We start from the raw sequence: 17,749 nt of genomic DNA, 5'->3' as shown, positions 1-17,749 counted from the left end.
ACACTATTAAGGTAAATACATTGTTTGTTCTCTATCAAAATCTTTCATTTGCTAACTATGCCTATCAGTAGTTAGTGCTTTCAGTAGTTTGAATCTTTTATTTAGCTGGCAGTAGTGGCGCTCGCTGAATTGCAGTAGTTCGAGTAACGAAGATTTTTGTGAGGTACGTGATTTGTGAAAGGTATAGCTTAATGTTAGTCAGGGCCATTCTTTGTAGCGATTACTGAAAGTTAGATTGCGTTGCACTAAAAATATTGTGTGTCACTTTAGTGAGTGTTTGAGTACGTTCAGTTTTGCTCAGCTGTTTGAAAAGCAAATAATGTAAGAGGTTTATCAGCACAATAATTCATAAATTTTTCTAAGGGGACGTTTCATATGTCGACCTTAGCCGAGGATACCTCACATGAATCTTCTGATTTTTTCTTGTAGTTTGTGCAATTAGTGCAGCCTTTGTTTATTGCTAGCGCGTAATTGTAGAGAGAATTTCCTTTGTAGTAGTAGTTTTTCATTCTTGTATAGTAAAACAGTTGTGGCATGCATGTAGATTTGCACCAAGTATTTCGCAGCTGCGCTTGCAATTAACTAGATATTATTTTCAGTGCTATGTTAATGTGTTTTCTTATTTTGCTCTTCAAATTGTGCTATTCTGTGTTATCGTGTGAAATATTGTGATAATAATGGCGTGTGAAAAACGTAACACTAGGCTCCAAAGTAAATAGTGACGACGAGCGTAGCTTATCGGCACCACTGTGTAATGAATTAACAGACATTCAAAGTAGTAATTTGGTAACTGTGCATAGGGAAATGGAGCGGGCGGCAAATAATGGCGTAGACAGTGAAACAATTAGTGAACAGGGAAGCATTATCGATCGATCGGTCGGCAATAGCTCGCCTCAGGAATCCGAAATGACAGGACACAATCTCGCAAATACTGTAGATTCAGGTTTTGGGTCCTCACCGTTTTCTCAAATAAGTCAAGACACATTTTCTGCTTTTCAAAATGTGAATGTTGCCGGTGCAAATTCACTGCCGAAAAGCACTGAGGTACATGTTTCAGACACCAGTGCATTGTTATTACAATTAATACAACAAATGGAACAAACACAGCAAAAGCTTCGAAAGTTAGACACAATGGAACAAAATCTTCGAAAGTTAGACACAATGGAACAAGATCTTCAAAAGTTAGACACATTGGAACAAAATCGGAGAAAAACACAGCAAAACCTTCAAAAGTAGACACAATGGAACAAAATCTTCGGAAGTTAGACACCACGCTTGAACATACACTTGAAGATTTAACTACTGAGTTACATAACATTGAATCGAAATGTCAAAAAGTCTGTAATGACGTAAAAACACAAATTTGTGAGCATTTTCAACCTATTTTTTCGCGGAATGAAAATGCAGTACAGAATCACGAAACAGCCATAAAAGAACTGCAAACTATTGTTCATGAAAATCATGCGACCTTGCAAGCTAAAATTGACTCAGTTGCATCTACCGATCCGGTTACGCAACTTGGTAAAACTCAGGAAAACTTAAAGGACACACTAGATACTCTGAAAATTGGTTCAGAAAGACACATGGAGGAAATTAGTTCATTATCACAGAAAGTAGTTCAACTTTCGGATCAGCTAAATAATTTATCTACGAAGGTAGATGATAATCTGAATGACACAAAACCGGTAGTCTTTGATGACACAGAAGAGTGCGAACAAATTAGGAAATTCAAACAAAACCAGAATCAAATTAATACGTAACACCAAAGAGAAATCTGGGAAGTACAGGATCAGCTGACACAGGTAATACAAGAATTACATATTTCAGAGGACACTCGCGCTCTAACACTGGAAGAGGGACTTAAAAATACGGAAAAGCCGCAAAATAATAACACAGGGCATTTCGGAAATTATGAAATAAATTGGCAAGGTGCACCGAATTTTGAGATGGAACCGCCAACACGACGTAACAATGACCGATATGCGACTCGCCGACACGATGATTTTGACTATAAGCTGTTCATTACTACACGTAAATTTAAAACATTTAATAATTCTGGAAACGACATTCATCCACAAGCGTGGCTCCATCAATTCTCTCATTGTTTTCCTCCCAACTGGTCATTAGAGCACAGATTAGAATTTATGTGTGGCTACTTAGAGAATGAACCAGCTGAAAGAATGCGATCGGTCATTCACGACTGTCACAGTGAAGGAGAATTTTATCATACCTTCCTCTCAGCATATTGGTCTCAAGCTACACAAGACCAAGTAAAACATAGCATCATAATGATGAAACATTTCGAACAATCTGAATTTTCCAGTCTTGTGAAATATTTTGAAGACATGTTGCATAAGAATCAGTACCTGTCAAACCCATACAGCCCCTCAGAACTCATCCGCATTTGCTTAATCAAATTACCTGAACATTTACGACATATTTTGGCAGGACGTTGCAAAGACGACATTGAAGCTTTTCAGGAACTCTTACAAGAATTAGAAATTGACACTGACAATCGCAGAACGCGAAAACAGCAACACAACAATTACAGGTCACATCCGTCGCAATTCCGCGATGAAAGAAATAATAACTGGACACGACAAGGCTATTCTCACAACACAAATCGTGACCAAAACAGACACCACCCGTATGACAACCATTGGCAGAGTAGTAATAATTACAGGGAAAGATCACCTCTCCGCGGTAGTGACTATCACAGAGACAATCAGAGAAACAGACAATATGGGAACCAAAATAATTATTATCAAGGGAGACAGAATAACTTTAGACGCAACGGTCCAGTGCGCAGTTACGATTCTGGGACAAATTCTCCACCACGTGACCGACAAGAAAGAAACTATGGAATCTACCGACATGACGACAGACGATATGATCGTAATGACAGAGCTGAATTGCATCAGAACTGGCGGGATTCAAACAGGGCAGGGCCCTCTCGACAAGATGAATTTGTAGAAGTTAGGTCTCCAAATCCCAATAACGACGCGCGCCAACAAAGACACAATAGGCAATGACTCATACCGCTGGCAGCTGGCAGCCACAAAACGTACTTCTGAAACTGACGACGCAGCTGCCGTAGCTAGTAATTACGTAAAAATGGAAGACGTTAGGGACATCTTACTCCAGGAGCACGACGTAAAACATAACAACATTGCATATCCTGTGATTCACATTCCAGTAAATGACGTAAAATTTACGGCAGTACTTGACTCTGGAAGTCCCATTTCAGTAATTAGTGAAACAGCCTTTAGCAAATGCAACAAATCGAACGATTGTCCCACACTTCCGTTACGTAAGATTAAATTACAAGGTGCAATCTTTGGAAAAAGTGTAGATATACGCCAACAAACCAACTTAGAATTCTATTGTGAAAGCCACAGCTTCTCTATGAACTTTCTTATTGTTCCATTATTGTCGACGGAAATTATATTGGGAGTAGAGTTTTTGAATGAATACAAAGCAATCTTAAACTTTCACGATGCTGAAATAAGTTTAGAGAAAGAAGGTAAGTCAATAGTTTTGAAATTTGAAGATTGGCTCTCAAACCATGACGAAGAAATTAATCGGATTTACCTCCCGTTAGACACAGGTTCGGAATTTTCGACGGAACATGACACTAACAATCACTCTGCAAGTACTGACAGGGATGATATCGACGGCGCATTTGATACTAATGAGTTAATTCAGAATAAAATTCAAACAATTGAGAATTGTAATGACACTGATAGGCAAGACCTTTTGAGATTTTACAAGCACATTCCACAGTTTTTACTCACAAAACAGGAACAATCAAGGGATTTCAATACCAATTTCGTGTTCGTGAGCATACTAAATTTTGTGTTAGACCATACGTAATTCCGGCGCATTATAGGGACCGTGTTAGAACAGAAATACAGTCTATGCTTGACAAGGGCATTATTGAGCCTGCAGTAAGCTCATACAACAGTCCATTACATGTTGTTGAGAAGAAAAATGGATCGATCAGGCTTGTCTTAGATTCGAGACAAATCAATACTATCATCATTCCTGAAACAGACAGGCCGCAGACGTTAGAAGAACTTCTTCAAAGTTTTAGTGGTGTAAAAGTGTTGTCTTCTATTGATCTCAGATCCAGATTTTATCAGATAGAACTTCATCCAGAATGTAGAAAATACACAGCTTTCCTTTGTTTCGGCGTTTGTTATCAGTTTCGGAAACTTCCTTTTGGATTGAACATTTCTTCGGCAGCATTCATTCGCGGGCTAAATTCCATATTACCTGAGTTCTTAAAACATCACATCACCTTATATATGGACGATATTCTGATAGCAGAAGCCTCATGGGAACAACACAATCGCATCCTCAACAGCGTGTTACATATTTTTGCAGAATCTGGAATTACAGTTAACTTGGAAAAGTCTGAATTCGGTAGGACAAAGGTGAAGTTTTTGGGACATATTATTTCTTCTGAAGGCATTCAGCCGGATCCTGAAAAGTTAGAAGCAATCAAGGCCATTCCAGTTCCATCCACAAAAAAAAAAAAAAAAAAAAAAACAAGTCCGCAGTTTTCTAGGTCTCGTAAATTTTTACCGTCGTATATGCAAATTCTAGTTACACCAAAACTTTGTTCTCTCACTGGAAAAAATACTATTTGGAACTGGGACGAACAAGCATAGTTGGAATTCAATTCTTTGAAAGAATTGCTACTTAACGCGCCAATACTAGCTCATCCAGATCTGTCACAAGATTTCTGCCTTAGCACGGATTCTTCTAAAGTCGGTCTTGGTGCCCATTTATTTCAAGAAGCCACAGAAAATGACACTACTGTTCAGAAAACCATTGCTTTTGCTAGCCGAGTGCTAACAAAATCTGAAAAAAATTATTCCGTTACTGAATTAGAAGCTTCAGCTATCGTTTGGGCATTTAACAAATTACGTTTCTTTCTTTCTGGGAAGCACGTAAAAGTATACAGTGATCATCGTGCATAACAATTTCTTATGTCTTCAAAATTAAATCATGACAGGTTAAAACGTTGGGCATTGTATCTGCAAGAATTCCACATCACAATAGTCTACATTCCCGGCAAGGAGAGCATTGTTGCGGACGCACTGTCACGCGCACCGGCTGGGCTTGAGTAAAGTAACACAGAAGGCAACGTCGAGAAAAATTTCAGTATTCTTTACATTCAGAAAGTCGCCTTTGGATCTTCATCACCACATCTTTAAAGGACATTGCTCATGAACAAGATAAAGATCCGATTTGGAAAGACATCAAAAGTAAATGGCATGAAAAGACACACACTCAGATTCGGCATTATTATCTGGTTAGAAACAGCATACTGTTCAAACGCTGCACTGTTGATGACAAGCTATGGGTTCTTTGCATTCCAGACGATTTTGTTAATAAGCTCATTTGGTACACTCATTTCAGCTACGCACATTTTGGTCCACGAAAATGTTATCATATTCTTCGAACGACTTGTTATTTTAACAATATGGAAAAGAGAATTCGAAGAGTCTTGTCTATTTGTAAACTTTGTCAAAAGGCGAAACCATCTACTATCTCACATCGTGCTCCGTTCTTTCCTATTATTCCTTCTAAATTAAAAGAATTTGCTGCTGTTGATCTCTTGGGACCCCTTGTCAAAACATCGAATGGATTTTCGTACGTTCTAGTCGCTGTTGAACTTACTTCAAAATCTGTTTCTTTCACTCCGTTACGTAAAGCCACTGGACGGTCTGTATCCAACGCCTTTGTTAAAATTTTCTTACGTGAAGTTGGTCACGTTGCTAAAGTCATTTCAGATAACGGACCGCAATTCAGATCTGCTGTTTGGTCACGCATGCTTCGGAATCATAAAATCAAACCTGTTTTTATTTCATTGTACTCACCACATTGTAACCCGTCTGAACGGATTATGAAAGAAACCAATAAGCTTTGCAGACTTTATTGTCACAGAAAGCATCAGCATTGGGACAGATATTTACACTTATTTCAAAATGTGCTGAATGAAATGCCTCATGATTCCACTGCTTTACCACCTACTCTTGTACTGAAGAATGAAGAACCACCGAACAGAATCAGAGAGCTTGTACCTTTCCCGAATACACATAAACTTCGACACAAAGACATAATTGATTTGGCTATTAAAAATATAAAATCTGCAGCAGACAAAAGTAGAAAACTACACGGTAAAGCAAATGCAAAGAAATTATATATTGGTCAGAAAGTTCTCATTAAAGCTCATTCATTGTCACATAAGAAGAAACACTTGAGTCACAAATTCTTTCTAGTTTAGAATGGACCTTACAGAATCCGACGTATACCACATGATAATTGCGTTGAAGTTGAAACTCTGCGTACTAGGAAGAGTAAAGGTTTACACCACATTTCACATGTAAAACCGTTTATTGAAAGATAATCTGCTTTTTACCTTTGTCTTTGCCATAAAACTTTTCACTTCACATTTCTAGTATGCATTGTCAGACCTAGAAAGTGTTACCATGCAACAATGTTTGAAGTTAAATATCCAATCAAGAACCAAGAGAACTTATTTAAACAGAAATTACGAATGCATTGTTATAGTGAACAGACGTCACAGTGTTATTGTGTGTGTACATTTTTGCTTGTTAGTTGCACGATTAAGTAACGACTATAAGGCTTAAATACTTAGAACATATACTGGTACTGCTAATGACATTTTAATGCAACATTTTGGTTTACTTGAAAATACATTCTGGATTTAAAGTACTTTCATTGAGATACCAGATGACACCGTGGTTAGTTTATGTGGCAGCTACACGATTTTATCATGACGGTACTAATGGGTGACAATTTACAATGTTGCTTTTGCAGTGTCTCTGTTTTATATCTGCACAGTTTTTCTGTATTAATCTGGAAAGTAAAACATGTTTTAGTAGTAACTTTTGTGGAATAGCTACAATGAGACTGCCTTTTCCGTAGCACAACAATACGTTACAGCACAGTACTTTCTTCATCACAGCAATAAGCGTAATAACTAAGATATCTATACGCAAAGCATTTCACTTTTGTTTATCATGTAAGTACATTGGCTTCTGCAGAACTTAGCTTTCGGAGGACAATAACTACGACACTTCCACAGAGATTATCTTACAGCAAGACGCACATTTAGCGCTACAGGACACGCATTTGAGTGATTAATTTTGTACTTGAACCATTTATTTTTGAAGATTTTTGAATTACAAAGAAAGTTTTCCGTGATACATTTCATTCCATTGCTGTAATCTGTAACACCTGCGGGTGTAATTACATTAATCCTCAGGGGGGTACACGCTTACTTTGTGTACCATGTGTTTGGCAAACATAAGGAGCCCTAGCTAATATGGTATTTGCTTATACAACTTTACACATCGGTACCATATTTCTCTACCACATAAATTACACAGCTATCTGATCATTTAACTGGGAGAGACAAACATTTATTTTACTACATCAGTGACAGATGTTTACGTAATTACACAGTTGGATAACTTCACACTTATGAAATTGTATTTTGTCTGTACTTTGTGAACTGTTCATATTTTTTTGGAACCATTGTGATACTACGAGAGCTTTGAATGATGTATTTGGTAAGGGATCGTGATTTTTTTAAGTACGTTTGAGGTAGATGAGTTTACTGAAGGTTTTGAAATTATTGAAAGAAGCTACGACGTTTTTGAGATTTGACTGAGGTGTTATGATGCTATTTTTACGACGACGATGTGTATTATGCTGTTGAGGTATGTTTATGATCAATAAGCTGAGAATCGTACTTTAAGAGTTATGAAATGTGTGTAAATGCGTGAATGTATCAAAATGCAGGCGAAAATTTTTTGCACACTGTTATATTCATAGGATTTTGTTTCTACACATTTGCAACACAAATTCTCGACCTGTGAAATTTTTTATACGAGACTGTCACTGTAGTGCAAACTGGTGTCGTAAATATTTCGGTAAGAAAGTTAAGTGCCCTTCACGTAATGCGTCGTGGGCACCCAGCTGTGCGACAGTCGCCTTTCAGAGGCACAGGTGGAGTAAAAAAAAAAAAAAGATGCCATTATCCTCGCTATTGACATTTCTTTGTCGAAAGCATCGCAAATACGACACGCTCAAACTTGAAAACATATGATTGCACTGTGGAGCTCTTAATTTATGATATTTAGTAAAATTGATGAGAAACATTTTACATCTATTGTCTTTCTAGTTGAGAGATTGCCCATTTTGTTTAATATCTGGTTTCCAGCTGTGTTGCAGCATTGACTTTATAAAATAAAATTAAGTGCATTTGCTAATGTGAACACTTTCTGCCAACAGATCTATTAAATAATAATTTTATGATCCATATTCTTTGAAAAAGGAGCACTTGGAATGGAAAGAACAATAAGAAGGGATTAATAACAACTTTTCAACTACTTGGTAATTTTTTTGGTAGAGTAAGTTATCGTGATGCATCACTCTAATGTTAAGATGTGACATAGGTATTAAACATGGCCATTTTCACTGTAATATTTTTTCTGCTTGAGCTTTGTCATGTTTAGATATATGTTATTGCATTTGCTGCTGCTGTTTGCCAGGCATAGTGCTACTAAATTTCACTTTGTATTACTCTATTAAGCCAGTTTTACTACTGATTTATTTTTCTTGTTGCTGCACATTGGCTCAAATTAGTTGTAATGTTGCATTTGCTTGGTAATTTAGATTTACTGTAGCTTGCTTTGCCATTTTCCATTTTTTTGTCATTGCTGCTTGTGTTAATTGTTTTGTGCTGCTGCATTGCCTTGTCCCTTAGTTTAGCATCTGAGCTCAGTAGGTTTAAGTTAGCTTAAGATGGGGTAGGCTATAAGTGAGAACGAGTTGTGATGAATTGGAAGAAATGCATAGAGAAGCTATAAGAAAATGTTTTGGCTAAAACAGTATTTTGAAAGAGGATATGAACAAAAAAGTAGGGTTTAGGGACAACAGGTTTAGGTAGGATTTTCTTGGAAATAAATGATGAGGTAAGATAATGGAAAATAAATAATGAGTTAAGAAATATGTGAACATATAAATACAGAAAGCATGCTTGGATAGGATTTTTTTGGTAGAAACAAATGTTGAAATAAGAGGAAAGATCTATGGAATGAAGTTTTGGGTTGGACTGCAGTACCAAATGTTACACTGAAAACGAACCCTGTCTTTCCTTTTGTATTATTCCGCTATGTGTTTATGTACCCTTGTGTATTTGTCTTTTTCCTGTCTGTACGTGTTTAGCAAATAAGATTTATGTTGTAGAATTTTTCAAATACTATGTTATTTTCTTTGTAAAGATGTTTAGACATTATTTATTCTGTTCTGTTTTAATGCTCATGTGTGAAGTTGATCTTTTATGTATGTACTCATGTCATAATTTCTGTAACACTGATGTATATGTTATTTCGATTCTTTTGTAAAGCCTGTACTACAAATGTTATCTGTATTGTTATGTTCTTTAATGATGTATTTTGTACCTTTGTAATTGTATTCTTATGTTATAAAATTGTAATTGACACCAGTTCATCGTATTATTAACTTGTAAGTTACATTTCACTGCACACGTTTCTGTCGGTCATGGTATATGGACAATATGTGAGAAGTAGGGACTGTTAGTGTTTGCACATGTGTTAATAATTCAGCAAGGGACTGGATAACAGCATTGCTGGTTCTAAGGACAATTCCAAAAACTTTGTGAGTGCACAAGTGGTGGTTATGGACTTGCTATATTATCCGCAAGACTCTTCAATGGTGATTGTGCACCTGCACAGTCACAATAGATGGCTGCTGGCCATCTCTACAAGGACTACAGTGGGTCTGCATCTTTGATAACCCACCAATACCATTATTTCTAGAAGGACTACAGTGGGTCTACACCTTTGCTGACTCATCAGTACCATTATTTCTACAAGGACTGCAGTGGGTCTACTCTGTGATGACCTACCTACCAATATTCTTCAGAACTTCGAATGACTCTGCTGTGGGTTTGCTCTGTTGTGGCCCATTACCTGTCTGCATGTCAAGAGTCAGCACTGTCTTTCCGTTGGAAGGACAACACTACTTCTTCAAGACTGCATGGAAATCCACTACTTCCGTGTGCATTTTCTTTTACTGCTCAGACTTTGAGAAAAACACTGCAGTTGTACTGTGATGAATGATCAGGACTGTCTTTATGGACTGTGAGAAAATTTTAGCTTTTGTCCAACATTGTATCAATAAGTGTGTGCATTGATTTCTTTGTTATTGTAATTATGAAAATTTTTTTCACATCTGTATTGGCCACTGCCCAAAACAATTTGTAAAATTTTTTTGTGGGGAGCATGGGGGCTATGTAAGTAGGCTGTTTAGGTTTTTATATTGGTAACGCCACGTAGCGCTCTGTATGAAAATCACTGGCTGTGCTGTGTGCAGTCTGTGGCTGGTTTGCATTGTTGTTGGCCATTGTAGTGTTGGGCAGTTGGCTGTTAACAGCGCGTAGCGTTGCGCAGTTGGAGGTGAGCCGCCAGCAGTGGTGGATGTGGGGAGAGAAATGGCGGAGTTTTGAAATTTGTAAGACTGGATGTCATGAACTGCTATGTATATTATGACTTTTCAAGAACTATTAAGGTAAATACATTGTTTGTTCTCTATCAAAATCTTTCATTTGCTAACTATGCCTATCAGTAGTTAGTGCCTTCAGTAGTTTGAATCTTTTATTTAGCTGGCAGTAGTGGCGCTCGCTGAATCGCAGTAGTTCGAGTAACGAAGATTTTTGTGAGGTAAGTGATTTGTGAAAGGTATAGCTTAATGTTAGTCAGGGCCATTCTTTGTAGCGATTACTGAAAGTCAGACTGCGTTGCGCTAGACATATTGTGTGTCAGTTTAAGCACAGTGATGTATAATTTTTCTCGGGGTACGTTTCATAGTATCACTTGATTTTTTTCTCTTGGATGTCCCGCATTCATCGTATATTTGTTTTGGTTGGGTTGTTTTGGGGGAGGAGACCAAATAGCGAGGTCATCGGTGTCATATTTACTTTGATACTGTGACATTACTAGGAGTATGCCCACAGCACAAAGTACTCGAGAAACGAAAGGTTTGGTTGAGCATCAAGTAAGTGGGTAGCTGCCGTTAGGTGGCTGTATCAGGTAGGAGAGCGAGTGTGGGGTGTGGGGAGTGCTCTGCTCGCCGCGGCCAGTGACGACAGATGGGGGTCGCCGTCAAGCCTGCCACTGAGCGGAAACAACCCGGAATTCCCGTCATCCTTAGGCTAAACCGTATCGCCGTATGTTTGCGGATGCCGAGCAGTACGGCCAAGATCTGACTGTACTAAAACTAAAAGCCTCAAATGTCCACTAAAAACATGAAAACCACTTCCAGACATGCTACAAAAATCTGACAACGGTGTTAAAACTGCAGTAAATTATTAACACACACACAGATATATATATATATATATATATATATATATACAGACATACGAAAAATAACAAACATATTAACATTTATGTGTAAAATTCTTTACAACAATAGTAACAATACCTACAGACATGCTGCATAAGCATATGATATGCCATTGGATAGGTCTTAATGTCAGCTGTATCTTAATACTCAACAGATACACTAATTATTGTAAGTAATTTAATTTTTATTAATTTAGTGCCAAAAAAAGAATTCTTCGTAGGTGCTCGATAGATTATAGAATAGCACCAGCATGAGGGAATCCAGTTTGTTTATGTTAGTTTCATAAGAAGTGTAATAAGTAAGTTTTTTAAGACTGATGTTTGAGCAGTGCAGTATGGCAGCGGCAAGCTCAGTAAAGCTGAGGATTTAACCAGCTTTTGTCATTTTGTTTTGCGATGCAAAAAATATAAAACTCAGCTGATTATTCTGCAGCATTCAAAGTCTAATGAAGTATGATATGTCTGCAAACTGCCTAGCAATGTACATTACCTGTGTATCGAATACCTAAAGAATGTAAAATATTTGCTCATGAGAATGGTTCCCTAGGTCTGAGATGCTGGCTTGACTGTATTGCTAGGTCACGTGACAGAAGTTTTAAATGGGCCACATGTTTTAATGTTCGAGTCTGGTTGGAAAAGGTCGTTCGTAGGGTTTGAGCAGCCACTGAGCCGAGTGTATTTAAATGACAAATCGGAGACTTACAGGGAAACATCTCCAACTCGATCTCATACACTATACGATCAAAAGTATCCGGACACGTGGCTGAAAATGACTTACAAGTCCGTGGCGCCCTCCATCGGTAATGCTGGTTTTCAATATGGTGTAGGCCCACCCTTAGCCTTGATGACAGCTTCTACTCTCGTAGGCATACGTTCAATCAGGTTCTGGAAGTTTTCTTGGGGAATGGCAGCCATTCTTCACGGAGTGCTGCACTGAGGAGAGTATTGATGTCGGTCTGTGAGGCCTGGCACGAAGCCGGCGTTCCAAAACATCCCAAAGGTGTTCTATAGGATTCACGTCAGGATTCTGCGCAGGCCAGTCCGTTACAGGGATGTTATTGTCGTGTAACCACTCCGCCACAGGCCGTGCATTATGAACACATGCTCGATCGTGTTGAAAGATGCAATCGCTATCCCGAATTGCTCTTGAACAGTGGGAAGCAAGAAGATGCTCAAAACATCAATGTAGGGCTGTGCTGTGACAGTGCCACGCAAAACAACAACGGGTGCAATCCCCCTCCCCATGAAAAACACGAAGCCGAGCGGTTCTAGGCGCTTCAGTCTGGAACCGCGCGACCGCTACGGTCGGAGGTTCGAATCCTGCCTCGGGCATGGATGTGTGTGATGTCCTTAGGTTAGTTAGGTTTAAGTAGTTCTAAGTTCTATGGGACTGATGACCTCAGAAGTCCCATAGTGCTCAGAGCCATTTTTGAAAAACACGACCACATTATAACACCACCGGCTCCGAATTTTACTGTTGGCACTACACAGGCTGGCAGATAACGTTTACCGGGCATTCGCCATACCCACATCTTGCCATCGGAACGCCACATTGTGTACCGTGATTCGTCACATCACACAACGTTTTTCCACTGTTCGATCGTTCATTGTTTACGCTCCTTACACCAAGCGAGGCGTCGTTTGGCATTTACCGGCTTTACTTGCAGTGGATCCTGATGCAATTTGAAATTCCTGTGTGATGGTCTGGATAGATTTATGTCTATTACACATTACAACCCTCTTCAACTCTTTGGCAGTCAACAGACGAGGTCGGCCTGTACGCTTTTGTGCTGTACGTGTCCCTTCACGTTTCCACTTCACTATCACAACGGAAACAGTGGACCTAATGATGTTTAGGAGTGTGGAAATGTCGCGAACAGACGTATATGACACAAGTGACACCCAATTACCTGACCACTTTCGAAGTCCGTGACTTCCGCGGAGCGCCCAATTCTGATCTCTCACGATGTCTAATGACTACTGAGGTCGCTGATATGGAGTACCTGACAGTAGGTGGGAGCACAATGCACCTAATGTGTAAAACGTATGTTTTTGGGGGTTTCCTGATACTTTTGATCACGTAGTGTATTTTGAGCACACTAAAAAAAAGCACACTGTCAAGATCTCAGCCCCAGCAACCACCCCCCGCGGAAATTTGGGCCATAATTCTTGAAGTACGCAATTAGGATCGTCTGAAGGTACAGCTTTTAAATTTCGCGCGCACCAGCTGTTTGTCAGTCACTCCGTCCCACTGCAGCAGCCTAACGCGCGTGCGCGAAGTCCGTCCAAAGGCGTGAGTAAGAGGTGCATGTTCATATTGTCGATGAGCAAACAAGCGATAGTGTTTTGTTCATTCTGTCAAAGTGTGTCGTTTCCAACTTATAGTTGGTGTCAGAGATCCCTTTGCTTCGAACACTTTTATGTTGTGACTGACAAGTGCTGCGTAAATTAATGAAATAGGTAAGTGTTTCACTAAAAAAAAAAAAAAGCAGCGGAGCGTTATTTAATTATTAACATCACTGTTCTGCGTTTTGTTTCTCTGGGTTGAAAAACTAACTCTGTTAAAGTGAAGTACATTACAGGAGCAGCGATAGTCTTCAACGCATTTGCTGTGATTAAACTGTAAATCGAAAACCATTAATTCCATTCCATAATAATTCTTCAGTTGCTTAGGTTTACATATTTTGTTTTTCAGTTATATCAAGACGGCAATACAAACTTGGAAAAAAAAATTCCCTGACAATTCCAGGTGTGAAAAGAAAGATGGTGTCAGGAATCTCCTGATAAACTAATGGGGAGCAATGGGGGTGGGGACCAGCATAAATTTTGTTTCCTCTCAGCTGAGCTGTGCATCAGGCAGGAGCAGTAGCGTAACCGCAGTTTTAAAACATCGATAATTTATATCGAATAATAGTGGTATAATTAACACACTTTGAGGTATTAATTATTTAAAAATTCACTTTTAAAGCGAGGTTAAAACCCAGAATTCCCTGAGTTTTGTAATATTTCCTGAGATTTTATGAAATTTCCTGAGATTTGAAATGAACCAAACAGTTCCAACCGCAAGAAACCTATTTTGTGGTTACCGGATTAGGTCAGTTTACGACCATCTTCAGACCTCATACCATGATGGTAGGTGTGGCAGTTGATGTTCATGGAGTTCGCAAAGCTTGCTCCGTTCACCGCCACCGCCCACCATCATGGTATGAGGTTTGAAGATGGTCAGAAAGTGACTGAAACCGGTAACCACAAAAGCAAAGGTTTCTTGCCCTCGAGGCTGTTTACGTTCATTTTAAAGTACTAAGAAAAACCACTGTTCTCCACGAGAAATGTTCTCAAATTCCTGAGGTTACCCTGCTTTTTCCATGTAAAATATAATTCCCTGAAATATATACGCGCGTAAGATTGATGTACTGGGCACTCTTTCCTTGTAAAACGTTAGGCAGAAGTGACCCCCTGCTCTTCCCTTCGTCAACATTGCACAAATAGGTGGCCTCTGGTTGTCATAATACTTCGTGCACAAGCATTTAGCGGCTGCAGCGAGGTGGAGCGACAACCGGCGCGCGAGAAGTTCAAAATCCCTCCATTCAGAAGATCATAACTGCGTATGATCGCAATTATAGCCCAAAATTTCGCGCCGGAGCGACTGCTGGGGTTGTCATCTTGCAAGTGTGCCCTTTAGACCTTAAAATATTAGATCGATTTGGTGGTGTTCCCTTGTATTAAAATTTTAGTGTAACAGTTTGAGGGCTTAGAAAATACTTGGACGGTGCGTGCTAGTATAGCTATCATTGACTGAACCTTGCAGTGATGAGCTGATTATTGTGCATAATCTTGAATGTACTTATTGAAATGTAGGTATTTTATTCAGTTTGAGTAATTTGGGTGGCTTTGGCTTGTGTGTTTCATTGAGTGTGAACATTTGGCTTTCTCTGCTAGCTCGGTTGATTAGTCTCTTATTGCTTGCTGTAGTTTAATATCTGCCTGAATAAGGCCACCAGTTGAAGTAAGTTGTGTTTCATGTAAATAAACTGACAGTGAACTTTAAATTCTGTAGTTTGGCTGCATATATCGCCTTGTGAATCATTGCTTCGTTACTCTCCTTTATTTATTACTTCGTTCAATTTCTCACATGTTTACAACGTTTTCACTGATTGTTTGCTAAGCAGTTCGTATGAATCGTAGATGCTTCAATAAGGGCTTAAAGTAACAGTGCAGAACCAAATTTGCTGACGAGCCTTATATAATATAAGGTCCTGCGCTCGCCCTCTGGTGGGTAGCTAGCAAGAAATTGATCTTAACTGACGACTGATTTCACGATACTTAGCAGTTACTAGTGAACTTGTAATTTTTTAGTCCGTCCAGGATTAAGCAGCTGGTGCGGTTGCAGTGCTTGTTTGACATATTCCGGTATTACTGTGCAGTGGAGGGAATTTAAAATAAAGACCATACACAGGAGGGTACACAGGGCACATTTTTTTCCAAGTTTGAATACTCACTCTGATATAAGTGAAATAAATTTGAAGCGACTGTCAGCAGCACACTGGATGCATCTGGGAGGAACATGTTTCAAATCCCCGTCCAGACATCCAGATTAGGCTCCTCGCGTTTTTTTTTCCGATTTAAGTTTGTTATGACAAAGACATAGGGGACGAAGCATAGATCAGAATGCGCATAAATAGGTACGGAATTCTGCCTCGTCCCTCTCAGACATCCTGACTTTCGCCTTAATCGCCCGACTGAAACAGCGGAAAAGTTATGGATTTGAAGCGCCACTCTCCCGGAAGGATACCCATTGTTTTGCCACTACTGCTGCTCGCACCGTGAGTCCCCTCAAAGACTGAGCTGTTCCTCGAATGTCCTCACGGACGAGGAGGGTTAAAACTTTCCCTTCTGCTTTTTCAACAGGCTCTACTTACTTCCTGGCGGTATAGAGCCCACGAATCAAAAAATCCTTACGGCCATCCGCTTTAAAGCCATCCTGCATCATTGCGGAATGATCCTCCAATCTGCCAACTTGGTGACAACATTTGGCATGCAGGCTAGCCCAACACATCCACGCTGGTTCACACACTGCGATGCAACAGTTGCTTTTGTGGGACTCCCTCTGTGAAGACGATCTTTCTCAGAGGTGCACATCTTCATATCTAGCCTCTGTTCCTGTAACGTGGCGCAGGCAGCATTTCCGTAGAATCCGCTATGAGAAAGCACAACAGGAAACACATATAATTACTGGATCATGAAACCCAGTTATGGTGGACATTTCAAAAACAACCAAGTTTATTTTTCACAAAAATTCATCCTCCCTGTTATCATGATACTGAATCAGTCATCAGCCAATTACTACTGCAATTGGAGGATAAATCAACCCGTACATCTGTGCACACCACGCACTATTCATGCTGCAAATGAAGAAGAAAAATTAGTATTAGTTAACTTAAAATGCCACAGCCCTGAACCTACAGCTCTGAACCTGATACTTTTCTTCATGGTGCTATCTTAGCGCTTCTCCAAATGAGTATCTCCAAGCACTCTCCAGTACAAGAGCGAGGATCCATACGAGAAAAAATGATACCTTTTCGAACTGCATTACTATATCTGTGTCAACCCATCAGGAGTCACGATTGCCCCATGTTTCTTCATGCCTGCTACGGCTTAATTTGCGTTATAATTCTGAAACTCACCCCAAACGTAAACAGTGTCTTACCAAACAAAGTTTCTCACTGACAATATTTCATCTCTTAATTTGATACACCAGGACGAAAGCTAGCCTCTGATTCGCTGCCAAGTTTTGACGCTACATTTTGGCGGTTTGACGAGCGGATTCCCTTAGCAACTGCGCTCATGTGCCACTGTCGGTACACCAGAGCGACAGCCAGATGCGCACTCAAAATCATGGCGCTATGGCAGCTATTCTTCAAGATAAACATCTACCTTCTACTCAGCAAGCACGCCAAATCCTGAAATTACTCTCCCAGTGCTACCACTGGCCGATATTGCGTTCCAGAGTGTCGTCCTCTGTTATACGCAAGTTAAGGCTTAATTACTCAACTAATTAAAATGTTCCCTTACACTTTCGGTTATTAAAATTTCATATCGAAGACCAACCGCACTCCAATCGAACCAACCACAATCAATTACGAGCAACTTTCAGACTTGAGATGAATTATTGCGACAACGCCAGAACGCTGTGACGTAATCCCAGTTATCTATTGACCTTCATCCATAAAGGATCGCCAGCATGTACAGTGGTAAAAGTAAATGATTCGCATCTTTGCCCT

The sequence above is a fragment of the Schistocerca nitens genome, chromosome 4 (assembly GCF_023898315.1).
Source record: "Schistocerca nitens isolate TAMUIC-IGC-003100 chromosome 4, iqSchNite1.1, whole genome shotgun sequence".
Taxonomy (NCBI): Eukaryota; Metazoa; Arthropoda; class Insecta; order Orthoptera; family Acrididae; genus Schistocerca; species Schistocerca nitens.
Note: the sequence above shows the minus strand (reverse complement) of the source record.